This window comes from Crocuta crocuta, unplaced genomic scaffold, assembly GCF_008692635.1.
Source record: "Crocuta crocuta isolate KB4526 unplaced genomic scaffold, BGI_CrCroc_1.0 scaffold85, whole genome shotgun sequence".
Taxonomy (NCBI): Eukaryota; Metazoa; Chordata; class Mammalia; order Carnivora; family Hyaenidae; genus Crocuta; species Crocuta crocuta.
The window spans coordinates 4946541-4969742 of NW_027530620.1; positions in this window are offsets into that span (position 1 = coordinate 4946541).

The window sequence follows — 23202 nt, forward strand, 5'->3', positions numbered from 1 at the left end:
CTCATGACATCAGTTATTTTCATTGGCTTTGCAACTGGCAATGTAGCATCTTCAAACACTACCAGAAGATACAAGAAATATCTGGTAACTTTTTTCTCCCTTACAAAACTGTACTGTTGGGTTGCCTGGCAAAATCTGGGGGCCTAAAATGCACAGATAGATTTTTATCTCCCTCTCATAGGATCGAGTTTCTAGATCCTAAGAATTATCTAGTAATAGTAGAGTACCTAAATATATGGATTGCTTACTGTGTGCCAGGATCTTGCTCAGTTATTTATCTATTATTTAATTCTCATAACAGTTTATAGGTAGTAGACCTAAAATCTTAATCTTTGCAATCTAATTCCAATGTTCAAGCTTTTAGCCATTATTCTATACTGTCTCTCTATTATGTTTTATTTGTAAAAGTGAGCCACAACAACTCTTGCCCTTGTTGCATGTGATTCTCTTCTCTTTCATTGAAAGAATGATGGTCTCAAATGCCCAAAGTGATTTCAGGGCCCACCAATAGGTCACAGCCCATAGTTTGTTTAGAGAAATAGAAGTAAATTAGTAAACGGCCACATTCTCCTTGACTGTGAGGAATTCTAAAGCTAATTGAAAGCCCTAGTATTAAAATCTCAATACATTAAAAAAGGTGAATCAGAACATGTTTAAATTGTCTTGTACCATTTCAAGATGCTTTTAACATGGGGACTGACATGTTTCTTCCACTCACTCTCTCATGTTTTTCCATAAGTAAAATGTTGAATCAAATCTTCAAGCTGCTTTCAGTGGGTAGAGTCCCAAAAGTTAAGCAGATATTATTTATATTGATCTGAAATATGACCATCTGCAACATATACCCACTGATTCTAGTTCTACCTTTTGGAGACACACAGAATATTCAAGTAATTCTTCTACCCAACATCCTTCAAATATTTGGAATGCATTCATGTTCCTCCTAGGTGTTTTCCTCTTTAGAATAAACATTCTAGATCTTTCAACCATGTATGAATAAAGACATAAAATCCAACCCCAATTGGTGTAAACAAAAAAATGCTTCAATCACTCACACAGTAGAAAAGTCCAAGGATTGCTCTAGCTTCTGGCATGGCTTGATCTGGGGCCAAAGTAACATTATCAGGAGAGATTTTCTATCTCTCTCAGTGCTGCCCCCCTTCGTGGTGGTTCCAGTCCCCCTTACAATATGGTTGAGCATCCCAGACCTTGTATCTTCTCGTGCATAAAGTCTAGCAGGGACTTCTTTTTAGAAGTTTCAGAAAAACTTCTCTTCTATCTCATTGGTTCTGATTCGGCCATGTGGCCAATCTTCTAGCTATTACTATGGCCAATGGCATTAAATACTTTGATTAGCAAAGCTTAAGTCACATACCCACCTCTGAAGACATGTGAACTAAAAGAATACAGGGGTGATCCTCAACAGGGAGATTTCAGGGGTGGAGTATTTGTTAAGTAGAGGTTGAGTAATAAGACAATAGCTGTCCATTAGACACTGTTGCTCATATTTCATAGTTCCAAACCACTTCACCAAAGTGGCCTACCAAAACCAAAATAAGACATACCACTTAGCCCTTGGAACTTGTCACATGTTGTGAGGAGAGGGATTGAGGCTGGGCCAGAATACCACAGTTATGACTGCCATACACCAAGAAGATGCCCCAATGGAATAGTAACTCCTACTTAACACACCTAACTATAATCTCCTCTGTAACTTTCCCTGTGTCCTTCAAGAAGAATTAGTTACTCCATTCACAGAGCTCTTATTGGTACTTCTGCTATATTGGAGTCATCTGTGTTGTAGGCTTATGTTCTTCCTGACTGTGGGTTTCTTGAAGATCAGGATTTTTAAATACATTTCTGTGTCCCTCACATTTTAAAAATGTATTTTTAAATACATTTTCTGTGGCACTCACCCAGAAAAGTGCCTGTAAGGGAGGCATACTATGCCTGCTATTTGAATGAATTATTCTGAAATCATGGAAGAATACACCCCAACATAATTTTGTAAGTGTGAGATCAACCTGCATCTTTCTCAGTCTGTGTGGGCTTCAGTATTCACACCCACAAAATCACCAGAGGAAAAAAAGTTTCAAATATCCTGGCACACTGGGGCAAAGGTGGTAACAAAGCAAAGTTAAGTATTAAGCATAGATGGTCCAGGAAGTTGGGGATTAATTATCAGACAGACAGACAAGGAGATGAAGACAGTGATTACAGATTTAGAAAGCTAAGTAAAAAAACAATTCACAAATATTAGAGATTTCAGTCAGTGAGAACTCAATTGCTTATAGAGTTGGTAAGAACTGAGCTAAGGACCGCTTCTGTTTAATCTGCTCCTTTTTAAACTGCCAAGGTGCCAAGAAAGGAAAGAGTGTAGGTATAAGTCTGGAGAAAACTGGACGTCACTATGTCCAGTGCAAGATCTGATTTCCAATCTTCATTTGAGGTGGGAAGAAGAGACTCGGCAATAGGTATTTAATAAATGCCCTGTTCTAGATACTAGAGCTACAGTGATAAAGGACAGACATCAGTCCCCCATCACTGGACTCACATGCTATTGGCCACAGCTGTGAGAATCATTTTACCCTGTTTCCTGTATGTAAGACTGAGGCAAAATGCCTTAAGCTCTTCAGATAAAAGAAGTTATATAAATGAAGACATGCTTAACTGAGAAAATTGCTATGTGTATTAATCTTTCAAGGCACCACTGTTATGCTAGCAGGATGCAAATGATAATCAGTGTTATTCCTTTGCCTCAACTAGGGTGTCAAGCCAGAGAAGTAAACATGAAAACAAAAGCTAACCTTAAACCAAGACCCATGCTTATAACTATGTTACTGTATGCCCACAGGTCACTCACCTGACCATAGGAATGAAATCAGAGCCATGCCCCTTGCTGATGTTGTTGCAAGGATATGAGAGAGCAAAGAATGGTGTTGATGCTTTTCTTTCTGCCTCTTAAACACAATCATTATTCCTGAGATGACAATTTGTAAGCTCAACCTAATTATGGCCAAATTGATTAAGAGATGCATAATGCAAGGATTAGCATTAAGGCAAATGCTGCTTAACTTAGCCACCAAGGATTCAAGAGGAAATTGCTGTGTTATTCAGGAAGTTGTTTAGAATAAAAGAGCAATTTTTACCAGTAAAATCCAGCCTTGGTAAATTATTTAGCATCATGTTTTTCTTTTCCATTTTTTGTTTTGATTTTTAAAATGTTTTATTTACTTATTTTTTTTTTTTGAGAGAGAGAGAGAGAGAAAGAGAGAGCATACGCAGGGAGGGGCAGTGAGAGGTGGACAGAGAATCCAAAGTGGGCTCTGTGCCGACAGGCTGACAGCAGAGAGCCTAATGTGGGGCTCCAACTCACGAACCACAAGATCATGACCTGAGCAGAATTCAGACACTGGACCAGCTGAGCCACCCAGGTGCCCCTAGCATGTTTTTCTTATTTGAACTCCCAAACTGGTAAGTTCCTGGAGTTAAATATTACAAAGATGTGGCTCCTGTGTCTGTGAGGAAGGCAGCAGCCTTGTAGACATCAGAGATGTCTTCTTAACAAGGAATATGCCTGGGTTCTCTCAGCCTCAAATGTCCTGTCCACAAAATAGGGATGATGATCAGTATCTTACAGGGGTCATGGTGAGGACTAACAGAGCAACCATACATAAAGGTTCTAGCACAGTATTTGGGAACTAAGAGGTTTGTTCTTCTCCTTCCTTCCTTTGTCTTCTAGTGATTTTTATACATGTTTCAAAGTTGCATTACTTTTAGCCACTAACCAGCTTAAGGTAAGGAAATTAAGTATTCATTGTTTTCAGAAAAGGAGATTTTCTTTTTTTGTTATATTTCATGGCATATAAGTGCCTTTACCAAAAAGATGGTAAGAAAAACCAAAAGCAAGGTGAATATTTGCATGGGTTTCCATGTAAGTTAAAAAGTCATTCTTTTATAGGAGGTCAGAGAGGGGTCAGGGAGGAAGATGGGGGGAGACAAAAATCTGGGCTATGTACTATGTGATAGACAATCTGCATATTACATACATTACCTCATTTAATAAACACAGCAGCACCTTGGTACTTTTATGATATCAAATCTCAGCCCTGGTCCTTACTAGCTGTGTAACTTTGGGCAAGTTACCGGATTTTTCTGTGCCTTCGCTTCAATATCAGGAAAATAACAGCACTGACCTCACAGGATTGTTAGATGAGTTAATATGTGTAAAACAGTATTGGAACAGTACCTGGCACATAGTAAGTATTCATTAAATGTTAGTGATTGTCCACAATCATAATAAGAATTAGAGTAACAATAATAATATTTAAACACCATCAACATTAAGGGTAGCATATAGTAGATGCTCAGTAAATGCTTCTTGTTATTACTTAGATAATAAAAGTAAATATGAGTTTTAAAAGTATTTTCTTTCATCAAGTTTATTTCATATAGGAGCTGCCTCTATGTCAAGCAGAAATATATGAACATCCACTCTGACTTTATTTTATAGATTATTGAATCAGAAGGTAACAAATTTCTTGCCCCCTTTATGCTAAATCTCTTTCAGAGTCCATAGTGAGTTGGATAAATGCTCTGATATCAGGCCATTAGGCAGAATTTCTAAGGAAAGCAATTCCTCAGTTCTTTCTTCGCCCTTATCCCATATACTGTCATAAAACACCATGTCAATGCCTAACTGCCTCTGGGCATGGTAGGGGGCTGGTGTGTGGGGGGGTTCTTCTCTTTATTTCTGACAACCCCAATCTTCTCTGTCCCTTTCTTATCTGTCCAGTTCTTTGCCTATTACACCTTCCAGTGTACACTAAGACTCAGCAAAATAAACAACTTCTAAAACTCCACCCTCACCATGCTTTCTCTCAGGTTTCACTAACTGCTTTGGCTTCTCTCTGTACCTGAACTAATCTGTCCTATATCCTAGACCATAGGAGACATTCAATACATGTTTGCTGGCTGAACAAAGGACTTTAACTGCAAAAGAATCTACATACCAAAAAAACATCAAATGCTATTCAGACTTGGACTCACTGCAAATATGTGCTCTTTAGTCATTTCTGCTTATAGCCTCAATTAGAAAAGAAACATGTTAATTAAATAATTTTTAATATATGACAACAGAAATAGTGCAAGGTAAATAGATACATGTAAATAGATACAAAACAGCAGATATCATGGCATTGATAACGTAAGAGGAATAGCATTGCCTGGATACTTAGAATAAGGTTGAACATAGAGGCTTGATGCAAAATGGACTTTTACACTATCCTAAAAGTAACTTATCTACCAAAGTGCTTACCCTTCCAAATGCTGTAAGGAATACAAAATATACATCAGATATGGGTTTTTTTTTCCCTCAAAGGGCTTATAATGCAGTTGTGTAAAGGAAAAGATACATGAAATGGTTCAGAATATTTCAAGCTAAACTGCAGGTACTGAGAAAGCACCTCTGTGACTACAAGAAATGAATGATTAGTTTGAGATAGAATTAAAAAGGACATAATAAAAAGTTAGAGTTCTCAAAGTACAAAAATACTGTAAAATTCACTTTAACCAGGTTAATAACTTTCCCCCCAAATTTATAATTTTATACATATTTCATGCACACTGTAGAATAATTTAGCTATGCTATACTATATCCTATATTCTTATGAATACTATTAAAAAATACATATTCACATGAGTTACAAAGCTGTAACTCAAAATTTCAACACCTATGGCTTTAAAAAAGTACAGAATTTTAGAGCTGATTCTAATCATTTTTGAACTCAGAACCAAACTTCTCTATTTCCTTTTCCAGAAAGTTAAGGAAAACTCAAAACATTAAGAATATGATTAATGTTTTTTGGCTCCTTGGTGGCTCCTTCACCTCTGGTCATGATCTTGCAGTTTATGAGTTCAAGCCCTGGAGCCTGCTTCAGATTCTACGTCTCCCTCTCTCTGCCCCTCCCCTGCTCGTGGTGTCTGTCTGTCTGTCTGTCTCTCTCCTCTCTCAAAAATGAAAATAAATAAAAATATGATTAATGTTTTAGTTATTTATTCACCTAGTTCTTTATTCACCTAGTTTGTAGATTATCCAGCTTCCTTCCTTCCTAACGGAGAGCTGCCTGACTTTGAAGAATTCTTTTGCATGTAGTTAAGTACTCAGTAGCTGTTGATGCTGCTGCTGCTGCTGCTACTGCTGCTGCTTTAATTATTACTTTGACTATTTCTACTCTGGCTTCTGCTGCTATTACCACTACTACTATTACTGCAGCTGCTGCTATTTGTTCATTGTTGACTAGCACTTGCCTCACCCCCCGCCCTACTCCCATAGTGGACTGACAACATAAATTAAAGGACATGAAATTTACTTTAAACCACGGGTCCTTTAGCATCCAAAGACTCTTGAATATGTGAACTTGGTGGAAAAAGTTTACATCTTCATTTTCACTAACCTCTAACTGAAATTCTAAATGTAAGCAACAAACCATAACAATATTAACAGTATCTGCACCTTTGTCACCATTAGAAATCACAGATATTTTCAGATCACTTTATAGTTGTTGCAGAAATATCATTTATGTTCATCAATACGTTTTACTACTAGCACATGTTATTTAATCCACTAATAAAAAACATATATATTGCTATATTATAAATTCAAGTTTTAAAATATTTTCATATTGCATATTTATTTATATTTTTATATTATTATTTATATATTGCAGATATAATATATAACTGAGTATCTTTATAATCTTATGTAATTTGTTTTGTTCATTTAAAAACATTATGCTGAGAAAGATTCAGTAGGCTTCACCAGACTCCGAAAGGGGTCCATAGCTCAAAATAGGCTAGGAACCCCTGCCCTAGCCATTCACTCACAAAACTTTTATTCATGCTATTCTCTCTGCCTCAAACACCCTTCCCTCCTTTGCCTACTGATTCATCCCTCGATTGAAATTTGCTCTCTATGAAACCTTCCTCTTCTGCCTCTTATTCAAAACAAACTATGGGGCACCTGAGTGGCTCAGTCAGCTGAGTGTCAGGCTTTGGCTCAGGTCATGATCTCATGGTTCGTGGGTTGGGGCCCTACATCGGGTTCTGTGTGTCATGACAGCTCAGAGCCTGGAGACTGCTTTGGATTCTGTCTGTCTCTCTCTCTCTCTGCCCCTCCCTCGCTCACATTCTGTCTCTCTGGCTCCCAAAAGTAAATAAGCATTAAAATTTAAAAAAATTGTTACACTAACTTCCTAAGCTTTTACCCTAATTTTCCTAGCTATGTGATCTTGGACAAGTAATTAAACCTTCTCAAACTAATTTTTCTCACTTATGAAATGGAAATAATAGTAGCATATATAATACTAAGATGGCTGTGAAGATTAAGCAAGATTATGCATATTAAATGCTTTGTGAATGTCTAGATTAGCAATTTTTAAACTTTCTGGTTTCAGGTCCCTTTTATTCTTTCAAAAATGCCTGGAACTCCAAAGAGCTTTTGTTTATATGGGTTGTATCTATAGATATTTATGATATTCAAAGCAAAAAATGAAAATTTTTACACATTTCTTTATTAATTAATTGAAAATAACAGTATACAATGGAATACTACTTGACAATGAAAAAGAATGAAATCATGCCATTTGTAGCAATGTGGATGGAACTGGAAGATATTAAGCTGAGTGAAATAAGTCAGTCAGAGAAGGACAGATATCATATATTTTCACTCATCTGTGGATATTGAGAAACTTAACAGAAGACCATGGGGGAAATGATGGGGGAAAAAGGAGATACAAACAGAGAGGGAGGGAGGCAAACAACAAGAGACTCTTAAATAGAGAACAAACTGAAAGTGGTAGGGGGAGAGGGGAAAGTGGGTGATGGGCATTGAGGAGGGCACTTGTTGGGATGAGCACTGAGTGTTGTATGTAAACCAATTTAATAAATTATATTTTTAAATAAATAAATCAATAGATAAAATACAAACCTAAAATAACAACAGTAAACCTTGTTACCTGTTACATAAATTACATGTTAACATAAATAGTACATTTTTACAGAAAAAACTGTTTCACCTCAAAACAGTAAAAAGACTAATGGTTCATTTCTATTTACATAAATCTCTTTAATGTCTGGCTTTAATGTCTATTGTTTTATGTTGATTTTTATTTAAAAATATAAAGATAATCTGGCCTCACATAGCCAGGAAGTTTAAGAAGAGAGGAATATTTTATTTTATTATTATTTTTAAATAAAATGTTTTAATGTCTTATTTATTTCTGAGAGAGAGACAGATAGCATGAACAGGGGAGGGTCAGAGAGAGAGGGAGATACAGAATCTGAAACAGGCTCCAGGCTCTGAGCTAGCTGTCAGCACAGAGCCCGATGTGGGGCTCGAACCCATGAACCATGAGATCATGACTTGAGCCGAAGTCAGACACTTAACCAACTGAGCCTCCCAGGCGCCCCAGGGAGGAATATTTTAAATGTTTACTTATTTATTTTGAGAGAGAGAGAGAGTGTGTGTGAGAGAGTATCAGTGGGAGAGGGGCAGAGAGAGAAGATAGAATCCCAAGCAGGCTTTGTGCTGTCAGTGCTGAGCCAGAATCACGGCTCAAACTCACAAACTGTGAGATCATGACCTGAGCAGAAATCAAGAATCAAACACTTAACTGACTGAGCCACCCAAGCACCCCAAGAGGAGTATTTTAACAGTCTTTTCCAATAACTGTGCATATTTTTCTCAAATACTCTACCAATTTGACAAGCAGTAGTTAGATTAGTTGAGATATAGAATCTAAAATGATATCAATAAACTTTCATATACTGTTGCCTTAAAATACACTGGTCTGTCTTGCACACTGAATGGATACTTTATTCACATGATTTTATAACATTACGCACTGGTCATTTGCAAAGTATTGGTTCACTGGGTTACGCTGATCTTCAAAATATTTGACACATTTCAGTACATGATAAGACAAAAAATCACATTCGTTAACAGCACTATAATTTCACTGGAAAAGTCTTTTGATTTTGGGAAGCTGACAAGTTCACAGTGTTGAACACAAATCTTCCAAAATTCTAATTTTCACATGAAAGTTCAAATTTTATCATGGGCAAGAAATACTGTCAGTTGTTTTTCCTTGAAGTGACAGGCTCACTTCATTCATTTTTTTAAAAATGTCTGCCCAATACCCACGTTTGAATAAATTTTGTTGCCTGTCAGTTATTTTTTCAAGTAAAAATGGTGCTCATGAAAACAGGTGGCTATACCTTTGCACAAGTATTTTTCCCAAGACAACCATCATGTTTCATTGTGTATCAGAAATGCTTTATATGTATTTTCCATTTTGTCACATAGAATATTGAGTAGGTATATATCAAGGATCTAGATTTAATAAAATTAATAATTTTTATCGCATCATCTAGGTATTCTTAAGTGAAACTGGCATTGTTTTTCCGAGACAATAATGAATATAATAATACATTAGTGGCAGATTTTGGTGCCACTAATTTGATTCATGTTAAGGCACCAACAGTTCTACCACCATTGCTTTTATACCATCAGTACAAATGCTAACACAGTAAAAGAAGAAAGAAAGAAAGAAAGAAAGAAAGAAAGAAAGAAAGAAAGAAAGAAAGAAAGAAAGAAAGAAAGTCTTAGTATTATTATGAAAATTGTTTTGACCTTGTATTCTCCTTAAAAACTCTCAGGGATCCCAAGAAACTATCAACTATACTTTGAAAGCTGCTTATCTACAACACAGTATGTGCTTTATAAATGTTAACTATTGTTATGATGAGCAATAGGAACTATATTTTTCTAATTAAAACTTTGGATTATAATATCTCACATGATATACACATGAATAGGTGAAAAAATGGAGACTGTCCTCCCCATATCATTTTTATTCTTTTCCAACTTTGCCTCATGCTATTGTTAGATTATACCCAGCATCCAGACATTAAGGCCCTAAGGACAGCAGTAAGACTTTACCTAGGCTTGCCATTCAGCTTTACCCACTACCAGCTTTATACAGAGCAAGTGCTTAATAAAATACTTGTTCAATAAATGATGAATGAACAAATGAACAAACATGAATCATTCCATTCTACCTTGTCTGCAACTTTGGTGGAAGGACAGAGGTTGAAGTGGTAAGTAGTTATTTTTGTTTGTGTCCTTTGAAGTTAGGCATTTCAACTATAGTAGTTTTGTTTAGAAAATCAAACTTGTATCATAATCAACCAATGTTATCTTTTATAAATAACATTATACTTATAACATTAAATAATATTAACTCTTTTCCTTATTAAAAAGATAACACATGTTAATTGCAGAAAATACAGACCAAAAAAAGAAAGAAAAGAAATTAGTAGGAATTCTACCATCTAGAAATACATTTTTTGAAATTTTGGTATCTTTTCTATGCAGTACATAAATTTTTAAAAACGTTTTATTTAGTTCTGAGAGAGAGAGACAGGTGAGCAGGGGAGGGTCGGAGAGAGAGGGAGACACAGAATATGAAACAGGCTCTGAGCTAGCTGTCAGCACAGAGCCCAATGCGGAGATTGAACCCACGAACCGTGAGATCATGACCTGAGCTGAAGCCAGACGCTTAACCAACTGAGCCACCCAGGAGCCCCCAAAATTTTTTACCTACTGTTTTGTTACCTCCTTTTTTCATCTGATACTGTACAGTGAATGTCCTTCTATATTATCATATATCCTTCTCTAACTTAGTTTCCAATATGTTCATATCATATATTATTTGGATGTGCTTCAGAAATAATTAGTTAAGCAGAGCTTTGTTTGGATTTTATTTTTTCCCATATTCCTGTCCCATCTCATCATTAGCAGAAAAACTATGAATCAGCAGTAACACAGAATGAAATGATAAGTAAGCTCAAAGTATCCACTGAGAGTTTTTACCTTTCTGTCATTGTCACAAGCACCACAGCAATGAATAACACACCTATAGCAGAAATAGTCCTGAAAACAGGAAAGAAATAAAAATTTAGAACACCCACAAATAAGCTATTTTAAGATGTATCTAGAGAGAAATAAGCCTGGATCATGTAGCCACAAAGAAAGAATTCCCCTCTTGGGAAGCTGCACTGGAAAAGTGCTCAATGATGGGATATGTGGTAAACTGTTCAGAGTGTCCATTGAAAAGTCAACCCAGAAGCTGCATGAAATGAATGGGCAGAAATATAAAGACTAAAATAAGTAGGAGTTGAAGCACAAAGAACTCTATTACGGGATTGCTAAAAGGGACATTTAGGTAGAGGTCAAGGGCACTCTATTCTAGACTGTGTTTCAGTTTTTTGAAAAATATATGTCAATATTGAGTTTTCTCCTTAACTTCAAAGATAGCTAGTATAGTCAACTGAATATATATACATATATATTCTCCTTAACTTCAAAGATAGCTAGTATAGTCAACTGAATATAAAAGAAACATCAAACTAAGAAGAACTACTACAGAGTAAAACTGTAAATAAGAGGGAGAGAAAATGGAACTTGATGTCTGCAGAGAAAACTATATCCATACATATTATAAAATAAACTATATTTCATATATTACATTATTACTTCATATATTATAAATATAGTTTATTATGTACATTAAGAAAACTATATCTAGATTTTTTTTTACTGTGGAGAAATGGAAACCTACTTATTTGTAATAATTTAGACAGATAATTATTTCTAAGGGCTGCCTTCTGGGAGTTATCAATTTTAAACAATTTTTATGCAATTCAGAATGAAGTTTTGGGGCACCTGGCTGGCTCAATTGTCTAAGCATCCAACTCTTGATCTCACTTCAGGTCTTGATCTCAGGATTGTGAGTTCAAACCCCATGTTGGGCTCCATGCTGGGCATGAAGCTACTTGAAAAAAAATGAAGTTTTTATAAGTAACTGAAAATGATAGCACAGCAAAGGAAACAACCCACAAAACTAACAGGCAACCAACGGAATGGGNACTTTCTATATAAAAGAATATATATTATGTGACATATTTCTACTAAATGAGTGCATTATTGCTTCGTGGTCAAAACTTTTATACCCAGAGCCTTTAAGTGACTAGGTTACACTGTAAACCGTAACCTTAAGTCCTACTGCCACCCCTCACAATTTATTTGAATACTTCAATTATGTCGCTCAGTTTTTTATAATGCAATAAAATCAGTATCTAGATGGTTTTTAAATGCATTCTTTGAAAATAGTTTTATGTAAAATAAATTTGCTGAATTACATCAAAATATATATAACTATATTCTGTCTCTATATATATATTTCCTATATGCTAATCTACATAATAAATCAGAAGTCTGGAAACAGTAAGTACTTTCCAAATTTTAGTAAGGTTGAGAAGGTCATTTCTTTACTCAACATGGTTCGGTGGCTTAACTAAGATTCAGAGAGTATTGTGTTCTATTTTCTCAGCTCTTTCCATAAACTATTGAAAATATTCCACCCCCCTCAGACTAATATTCTACAATCTTAATTTACACTTAATTCATGCTCCCTTGTTCCATTATTCCTCCAAGATCATTCATCCAACTAAATCTGTGCAATCCATCCAGGACAATCTCTTTACAAATCCTTAAACATACCTTGCTAAATTCTCCAAGTACTTGCCCATATAACTCCTCCGATGTTTGCCCTTCTTTCTACCATTAATTCCTTCAACCCGGATCAAAATGAACCTGCCCTCCTCCACCAAATGTTGTCTAAATAATCCCACTCATTTTGATCATTCATATATCAGTTATTTTAAAGAATATTGCTTATTCACATCAGTGTAATATTGCTCTCAAATTGTTTTACTGAGGCTATCTTTATTCCTTGACTAGATTATAAGTTTCTGGGGGGCAAGCACTGTGGCTTCTAATTTTTTGTTTCAAGAAAATGGAAGATGGAAACAAAAACCAAAAGAAAACAAAAAGAAAAGGAGGAAGAGAAAAAAAGGGGAAATGGAGACAGAAAAAAAAAGATAAATTTGTGAGAGTATTTTAGAATATGGACAATGAAAATAATGACATGGAGTTGCTCTGTGAAAGTCAAATTAACATGAATAAGTCTCATTGTGATGAACACTCAACTCAAAGATGACAATCTGACACCTCCTCATCCTTGTTCCATGCTGTATTTTTTTCTCATTCTCTTTTCTACTTGCTTTTCTAATTTTAAATCTAATGACCACTCTATTTAAATTGCAAACCCCCTTACATTGATTTACTTTTTCTTCTTTATGCACTTATTGTTTTAAATTAAAGATTTTATATTTAAGTAATCTCTACACCCAACATGGGGCTCAAATTCCCAACCCTGAGAATGTTCTACTGACAGAGCCAGCCAGACACCCCATCTTTTTTTCTATATCTATTACCTTTTAACATACTAAATCATTTAATTACTTATTATATGTGTTTTATTATTGTCTCCCCATCCTATCCCCAACTCCAAGTAAGCTCCACGATGGAAGCAATCTTCTGTTTTGTTCCCTTAATGTAACTCCAGTCCATGAAGCAGTATCTGACATACAGTAGATAGATACTCACTAAACTCACTGAATGAATAAAGCTTTCTGCAAATGGCATAACTAGGCTCTGGAATTTTCACAAGTACCCACCACAGAGTCACAGTGATCAATGGAAAAGCTGCTTCCTCATTAATGCTGCACCCCAGCCTTATCAACCACCTAAAAAGTGGCTGAGTTAAATCACAACTAGATTAAACACCATGAAAAAACTAACAGTATAAAGAGTCAAGCAGAACTTTACAGAGGATATGGCAAGTGTGGACTTCACCACAGGCCCCCTGAGGAGCTAAGTGTTAACCAAATGAAATGGTGATAAGGACTGACAGGTGGCCAATCTGGCTCAGAGGCCTTGAATACTCCCTCCCCACTCACAGTGAAAGCCACAAAGTACCTATAAAAGGGGACTTGCTGTCTCAGGAAATCTCTCCAGGCAAGTCTCATATTTCTACTCCAGCTGGCTGACTTGGTGTAAGCTCTCTGCTTCCAAACCAGTTGCCGTTCCCTGCCCTGTGTCTTCTGAAATGGCATCTAATCAGTAGGACTCTTTGATTTGCAAACTAATTGTCTTTGGGTCTCCTTTGGCTTTACCATAGTTCCTTGCTAGTCTAGGAGAGAAGTTTATACGGTTTCTCAAATGCATGGCTTGCAGACAGCCACCTTCAGAAAAAGTTTGAAAAATATGTCTTGTCACAACCTCAGTAATCCCTCTGAGAGTCCCAGCAGTAGAGTCAGTAAAGATGGGTTCAAATAGAGGTTCTACCACCTCCTAGTCAGCTGGCCTAAGAAAAACTTGATTCTCTGAACCTGTTTCCTATTCTTCAAAATAAGCAAACCTCCTTTGCAAGGTTATTGTGTACACATAGCCCTCTTTCCCCCATCTCTAGAGGTAGACAAATTTAACTTGACCTTTAAATGTTGGCTCTTTGTCATATACACTAACTCAGTCTCAAAAAGCTAACAATATTTAGATGATGTGTTGACAAGTCCCAAAGAAAATATCTCCATTACACCCAGAAAAACCTGGGCTTTGAAGTCATATAGGCTTGAATCAGTTGGTGCAGCCATTTTCCAAACTTTTTCCATGACCTTGGTTACGTTACTTTTCTTCATCTATAAAACAAGTACGTAATAAATATTCACAAACTTGTTGTAAAGATTAAAATAGATAATGTATGTAAAGTGCGTTCTGGGATGAAAGAGACCTGGGCTATTTTCCTTGAAGCCTAGGTTTGGGACTTTCCTTCTCCAGTAATACAGTATATTATAGTTTGTTGTGTCAGTGAATGAACAAATGAATGAACAACATAATAATAGAAAGAACACTACAAATGAAGTCAAGAGTCCTAGGTGTTTGACTTATTTCTACCACTAATTAAATAATTGAAGACATGGATGTTAGATCACTTCCAAGTTCTTTTGGACTTCTAAGTTCAAGCTTTTGGCTTTAACACTGTTTGAGTCTGACATTATTGGAAAAGGTACAAAATATACATAGCAAAAGAAAGAAAAACTCTTAATCCACCTCTGAGACCTGCTGCTACAGACTGAAATTGTGTCCCCTCAAAATTCATATTGAAGCCCTAACCCCCAGTGGGACTGTATGAAGAGACAGTTTCTACAAAAGTAATTAAGATTAAATAAGGTCTAAGGGTAGGCTCCCAATTCAATAGGATTTCTTTTTATTTTTAAGTTTATTTATTTTGAGAAAGAGAGAGAAAACAGGGGAGGGGCAGAGAGAGAATACCAAGCAGGCTCCACACCAGCAATGCTGATCCCTACACAGGGCTTGAACTCACGAACTATGAGGTTATGACCTGAGCCAAAACCAAGAGTCTGGCACTCAACCAACTGAGCCGCCCAGGAACCCCTCAAAAAGATTCCTTTTTAAGATGAGACACCAGAGAGCTTGCTCTCTCCACCATGTTAGGACACAGAGAGAAGGCAGCCCATCTGCAAGTCAAGAAGAGAGCTCTCACCAGAAACCAAATTGCCCAACACCTTGGTCTTAGACTCCTCAGCCTCCAGAAGTGTGAGAAAATAAACTTTTATTGTTTAGGTAACACAACCTATGCTATTTTGCTATGACAGCCTGGACTAAGATACCTGTTATATGCCATATCTTTTGAAAATATCCAACCCTACATTCAGAGTTCTCTAAGATTATGATATGTATTTATATATATAAGTATAATCTCCACACTGCCTTCCATTCCAAACCCTTACAAATTTGATATCTAGAGGCTCCTTAATAGAAATTACTGTATCGCAACAGCAAGTTGATCATTCTAATAAACTACTCATTGGGTTGAATTTATAAACACTTTAGTACTATGCTTCAGAATGTTAATTATCAGTTTGAAAAGCTCATATCCTTTACTCTCTTGTTTACTTGACATTTATTGGGCAAATTTCATGTTTGTTAATAAATTACTCAATGCAAAATCCCTAGGATATTAAAGTAAATTTGCTCACCAATTTATCCTAACAAATCGAGTCTGTCATAGCTGAAAGAATGGGAAATTTCCCTTCATTTGATGAAGAAAAACAATGGCTTTTGACAAACTCTAAGAACAGCTAGGGTTGGGCATTGTTTCTTGGTGGAGAAGAAATTCCTAAATAGACAGGTCTTACCTAGGAGTCATTTGCACATACTTACACATTGCTCAGTACAGTGGTAACTAGCCACATGTGGCTATCTATGGAGCACTGGTAATATGGCTAGTCCAAACTGAGATGTGACATAAGTATGCTATCTCAATAATTTTATATTCATTATATGTTAAAATAATACTTAGGATACTTTCATATAAATAATATACTATTAAAATTAATTTCATTTTTTTTTACTTTTTAAATGCAGCTACTAGAAAATTTAAATTTACATATGTAGATAGCAGTATATTTCTAATGGACAGTACTGTTCTAATTAATTCCTTGTCATACTTGAAAGTCTACTTAGTTAAAGCAAAGAATAAGTTAGAGATTAAATACAGCCAACATATTTTTTATTTATGCACAGAATTAAAACAATTTTTAACTAATTTGCAATATTTAAACATTGACAGATTTCAAATCAAAATGCTGCTTCTGGCTTTTTAAAAAAGATTTAGAAACATTAAACCTACATTCCAACATAGTAACAATGGCAGAAATTGATAAGCACCTTCCCTCTTTGACCAAGGCATGAGCTCTCTAGTTCATGTTAGTTCCTAACTGATCTGCTCTACCTTCTCTGCCTGGTTTTTGTAGGTATTTGAATATTGATGTTTGCCTATAAAGAAAAGTTCAAATGTGGAATGGAGTGGAAGACAAAGCTTTGGATCTCAGTCATATAGATCTCAGTTGAAATTCCAGTTATCCATTTAGATGACCATATGACTTTGAATCAGTTACTAAGTTTCTCTGAACCTTGATTTCCTCAGTGAAATGGGAATAATGATAACTATATAGCGTTAATTAGTAATAATTAAATAAAGTAAAATATATTCAGGAGTTACATCACAATAATTATGTAATGAATTATATTATTACTTATCTCCTTTGGCTGACTCAGTATGTATTTGGGATAGGGGGTAGTGATCAGAGAAATATAGATATAGCTAGAGCCTAAGTAGTTTTCACAGTGCTAAAAACCCACAAAAGTACAAATGCTCTTTCCCTGAGTGAAAAGATCTTGAGAAAGAGATTTCAACATTTTTCCTAGAGGCTACATGATGGTTAAAACGCTTTTATTAAATGAAGTCACATTTTTATTTGTCAGTTAGAAATCAAGACTTCAGACTTTTTTTAAAAGTAAACTCTATCTCCCATGTGGGGCACAAAATCATGACCCCCAAGATTAAGAGTCAGTTACTCTACCAAGTGAGCCAGCCAGGCACCCCAAGACTTCAGACATTTAACATCTATGCAATCTTTTAAATCACTGAACCCCAATAATAGAAGATTTTTATTTCAACTGGTGTCATGCTGCACCTTTGTTTTACACTCCCAGTAGCTCATGTAAATTGCAGAAGACAAACTATTCACACCTATGGATAGTATGATTTAGTACAACCAAGAGCTAAGGATAAAAGACAGAATGAAAAGGAAGCAAAAAAAATGAGAGAGCAAAGATTGATGAAAAAAAGTTTACTATATAAAAGGAGCTGGGAGAAAACCAAAATGATTTGTTCTGTATACTTGACCCTCTTGGCATAAAATTTGTGTCTCATTTGAGCAGCTTGTTCAATAATAGCCCCTGACTAGACCCAAATGCCTGCCCTTCACAGTTCTTACATCATGATTCATATACTTTCCCAGGTCTTTCTGACTGCCTGAAATTACTTGTGACAAATGATTCTTCAGTGTATTTATTGTCTGTGTTACTTTTTCAAATGTTTCCATGGTTCACAGTAAGTTATCTGATGTATACTGTCCTCTCTCTTCAACAGTGAGTTCAGGCATTGAAGGGCTCCTCAAAATTCAACTGTACTCTACAAGTTAGTCACCCAAAAGAAGATTTCTCCTAGAACACACACACAAATTCCACTTGGATACCAAATTAGAAACAGATAGATAAAAACTAGAAAAAAGTGCAAGTGAATAGTTATCTCAGACTGGGAAGGAGTCTCCAAAATAATGGAAGAACTCCAAAAAAAACAAGTCCAAAGACTTGACACAATAAATTTAAATTAAAAAAAGAAAAACTTTAGACAGCCTGGGTGACTCAGTCAGTTAAGCATCCGAATTTGGCTCAGGTCATGATCTAACGGTTGGCAGGTTAGAACCCTGTGTGGGGATCTGTGCTGACAGCTCAGAGCCTGGAGCCTGCTTCAGATTCTGTGTCTCCCTCTCTCTCTGCCTCTCCCCCACTTGCACTCTGTCTCTCTCTCTCAAAAGTAAACATTTTTTAAAAACTTAAATAATAATCTGTAGAAAAATAAATCAATAAACTGGAAAATTTTGTTACAAATATGAGAAAGAAGAATTATATTTAATAATGTAATGAGCCTGCAGATACTGATTTTTAAAAAAAACCACTAAAGAGCTAGTAGAAAAATGGTTAAATGAGATAAACAATTCATAAAACCAAGGCTGAAAATTGGCTAATAAAGTATATTAAATTTAAACCTCACCAGTAACTCAGTAATTTTTAATTAAAATACAATAAGAAATCTTTTTTTTCCCCTCATCCGTCAAATGAATCAAGATTTGTTTTGTTGTTAATACTCACTTTGGGACAGGATGTGGTAAAATGAACAAACTTACACACTGCTTACATTACTGGTATGTAATGTAAAGGTATTACATTACCTTTCTGGAAAGCAGAAATCTTTTAAAAGTTCCAATATCTTTAAATTTTTCTATAAGTTAAAATTTTCAAAACAAAACATTGAAGGATGAAAAGAAAAACAATCCTAACAGCAAAACCAATACACATTTTCTTAAGTAAATATTTTGACTATATATATTTTTGAGATATAATTGATATACAACGTATTTGTTTCAGGTATACAACATAATGATATTTATATACATTCTGAAATGACTACCACAATAAATCTAGTTAACATCTATCACTATGCATAGCCACATTTTTTAAATTGAAATGAAAACTAAGATATACTCTCCCAGCAATTTTCAAATATACAATAATATTCTTAAGTACAGTCAGTCACCCTGCTGTACATTACTGAATATAAAGTGAATCCAACCATTCTTTTAAAGGGATCTAATCTTCTTTCTAAAGCAGTGATTCTCAGAATATGTTCTTTGAACCATCAGCATCATCTGGAAACATGTTAGAAATGCGAACTCTCATGCTCACCCAGATTTGCGGATTGAGAAACTCTGGGAGTAGAACCCAGGAATTTGTGTTGTAACAAACCCTCCAGGTGATTCTGATGCATGCTGAAGTCTGAGAACCGCTTCTCTAATGTTATAGAAAATATAATGATTAGAATTCTAATGTATCAAATAACTCCATGAGAATGCAATCAGATAAAACTAGAGTGTGGGAAAGTCTATGTGACCAATTACCCATTTCTTCAACAAATAAATGGCATAAGGGAAAGAAAGAGAAAGGGAAAGTATTAAAAGTTAAGAGACATAAGAAATATAACAAACAGGGGGCACCTGGCTGGCTCATTCGGCAGAGTATGCGATGCTTGATCTCAGGGTCCTGAGTTAATAAAGCCTCACACTGGGTGTAAGGCTTACTTAAAAAAAAAAATTTTAACTAAAAAAGAAATATAACAAATAAATCAATGTGTGGACCTGATTTGAATCCTGTTTCAATCAAATCAACTGGTAAAAAATTGTTTTGAAACAATTAAGAAAAACCAAACCTTGGGCTCCTGGCTGGCTTAGTCCATGGAGCATGCAACTCTTGATCTCGGTGTTCTGAGTTCAAGCTCATTAATAGAGATTACTTAAAAATAAAATCTTAAAAGAAAAAGTCAAACATGATAATAAAGAATTATTGTTTTGCTGAGAACAAACTGAGGACTCATGGGTGTGGGGGGAAGGGGGGAGATGGACATGGAGGAGGGCACTTGTGGGGATGAGCACTGGGTGTTATATGGAAACCAACTTGACAATAAACTATTTGTAAATTTAAAAAAAAATTTTTAAAAAAGAATTATTGTTTGCTTTATTATGTGAGCATTGTAATATGGTTAAGATTTTTAAACAATCCTTCAAAAGCCCTTATCTATTAGATACTTTTAAAAATTATTTTAAAAAATAGATGAAGCAAATATAGCAAAATGTTAATAACTATATGACCTAGGTGATTAAAAATAGAAGTTTGTAAATGTTCCTTCTGCTTTTCTGTTTTGAAATTTTTCATAGTAAAAAGCAAAAGCAAACGAAAACTCCAGACCTTTTAGCCAGTAATTCCCATTTTAGAAATTTACCTGAAGGAAATATTCAGATTCAAATACTACTTACTTATAAAGATATTCATCACAGTATTATTTATACTACAAACCATTAGAAATGCAAATATCCAAAAATAAGAAAACACATTATGAGACTTTTATATAATAAAATAGGATACAGCTATTAGAAGGAGTAATTATTTTAATAAACAAAATTTAAAACACATACAGTATAATTTTTTTTGTAAAGAATAAATATACGCCTAAAAAAAGACTAGAAGGAACTACATTAAGGGTAGTTATATCTGAATAATAAAGTTATAGATCATATGTATTTTCCTCTTTGTAAGTTTCCATGCTTTGCAAGTTATCGATAATGCATATGTATCCTTTCATAATATGAAAACATTTTAAATAAAAACAAGAGTTTTTTGTCAAAATGGTTATAAAAATAAAGTATTCTGTAATAAAATTAAGACGTTCTTGGGGCTCCTGGGTGGCTCAGTCGGTTGGGCATCTGACTTCGGCTCAGGTCATGATCTCATGGTTCATGGTTTGAGCACCGCGTCAGGCTCTGTGCTGACAGCTAGCTCAGAGCCTGGAGCCTGTTTCAGATTCTGTGTCTCCCTCTCTCTTTCTGACCCTTCCCTGCTCATGCTGTCTCTCTCTCTCTCAGAAATAAATTAAAAAAAATTAAAAGCAAAAAGACTTTCTTATTTTTGTTAAGGTCTGAGAATCATCTTGGGAATGAGCTAATACTTGATGAGAGAGAAAGGGGAATTATACCTACCCAGTGGAGCACCTATTATTTGTACTATTCATTTGACAGTAATTATATACATCTTTAGATTATGTTTGTATATCCATATACATAGTCATTCCACAGTATTCAAAAAATACTTGAGTGACTACTATTTCTCAATAGTTACCAAAACAGGCAAAAATTCTTGACTTTGTGAAGCTTCTATTCTCTCTTTTTTTTTTTTTAATGTTTATTTATTTTTGAGAGAGAGAGACAGAGCACGAGCGGGGAAGGGGCACAGAGAGTGGGAGACAGAGTCTGAAGCCGGCTCCAGACTCCAAGCTATCAGCACAGAGCCCGTTGCGGGGCTTGAACTCATGAATGGTGAGGTCATCACCTGAGCCGAAGTCAGATACTTAACTGACTGAGCCACTCAGGTGCCCCATGAAGTTTACATTCTAATGGAAGAAGACAGAGAATGAAGAAAAAAAATTAATATTTACAGCATGTCAAATAATAAGTGCTATGGAAAAAAATAAGGCAGGTGAAAATAGGGAGTGATGGGTTTTTAGGGGAGGTGGTGCAATTTTAAATAGGGTAGCCAGCAAAGGCTGAACTGAGAAGGTAACATTTAAGAATGTTTAAGGGGTGCCTAGGTGGTGCAGTCGGTTAAGTGTCCGACTTTGGCTCAGGTCATGATCTCACCATTCATGATTTCAAGCCGCACATCAGGCTCTCTGCTGACAGCTCAGAGCCTGGAGCCTGCTTCGGATTCTGTGTCTCCCTCTCTCTCTCCCCCTCCCCCAATCGCACTCTGTCTCTCTCAAAAATATATAAGAAACATATTTAAAAAAAAAAAAAAGAATGTCACCTAAAGAGGTGGAGGAATGGCCCAGGCTGTATCTGGAGGAAGAGGATTTCAGGCAGAGGAAACAGCAAATGCAAATGTCTTAAGGCAGAAGCATGCCTGAGGTGCATATCTTGCTTGTCTCCAACTTGACTGCAATCTCTTTGAAAGAAACCTGCTTCTTTTGCCAAAGCCTGGATCACAATGCCTAGAGGAGTACTTAGGAAATATTTATTAGTGATAATGGTGCAAGGACTGAAAATGATTAGAGTCTTTCATCTTTTCCTTAAAAATAATCCATTATCATGTTGTCTCTCATTTTTTACAAATAATTTTTAACATAAGATCTGTTCCAGGCTGGGTATGTTTCAAGAAGGGAAAATGTTTCCTTCTCCAGATGTATTCAAACAGACTTAAGTATCAGTGAGAAGGGATGTCCCAAAGAAGATATAAGTATCAGATGGTTTACTGAATTAGATGATCTCATTATACTCCCTTCCATAATTCAATATTCAACAAATATTACTTAGCAATGAATAAGACCAAAATCCTTGCTTTTCTGAATTAATTATCTTGTCAGCATCCTAATAATAGAGATAAACCTAATGGATTGGCAAATAATCACTACTGGTTAAAAACAAGAAAACCTCTACCTTTTTTAAAGTGGACAATTTGGGGCACGTGGGTGGCTCAGTCAGTCAAGTGTCCGACTGTTGATTTCAGCTCAGGTCACGATCTCATGGCTGTGAAAGTTGTGAGGTCGAGCCCCTGCACTGGGATCCATGCAGGTGAGCAGCCTGCTTGAGAGTCCCTCTCTCCCTCTGCCCCTCCCCCACTCATGATCTCTCAAAATAAATAAATATTAAAATAATAATAATAAAGTGAACAATTTGTAAAGTCATAATGGTTATTTACCAGAGCACATGCTCCTCAACTTCTTAAGAGAATATCTTATTCATATTTGAATCTCCAGAACCTGCCATACAGACCCAAAGTGTTAACTAAAATACACAATCTTGAATAAACTCCATGTTCTCTGTATTTCTTCAGCCTCTAGCCTGGCATATTATTTTGTTGATAGAAAGGTAAGGCATAATTATAAATGACAATCACAAATTGAAAATGTTTTTACAATTAATTAATTTGGTTCTTTTTACATTAATGTAAAAAAATTGTTTTTTTTACATTAAACATTGGCAATG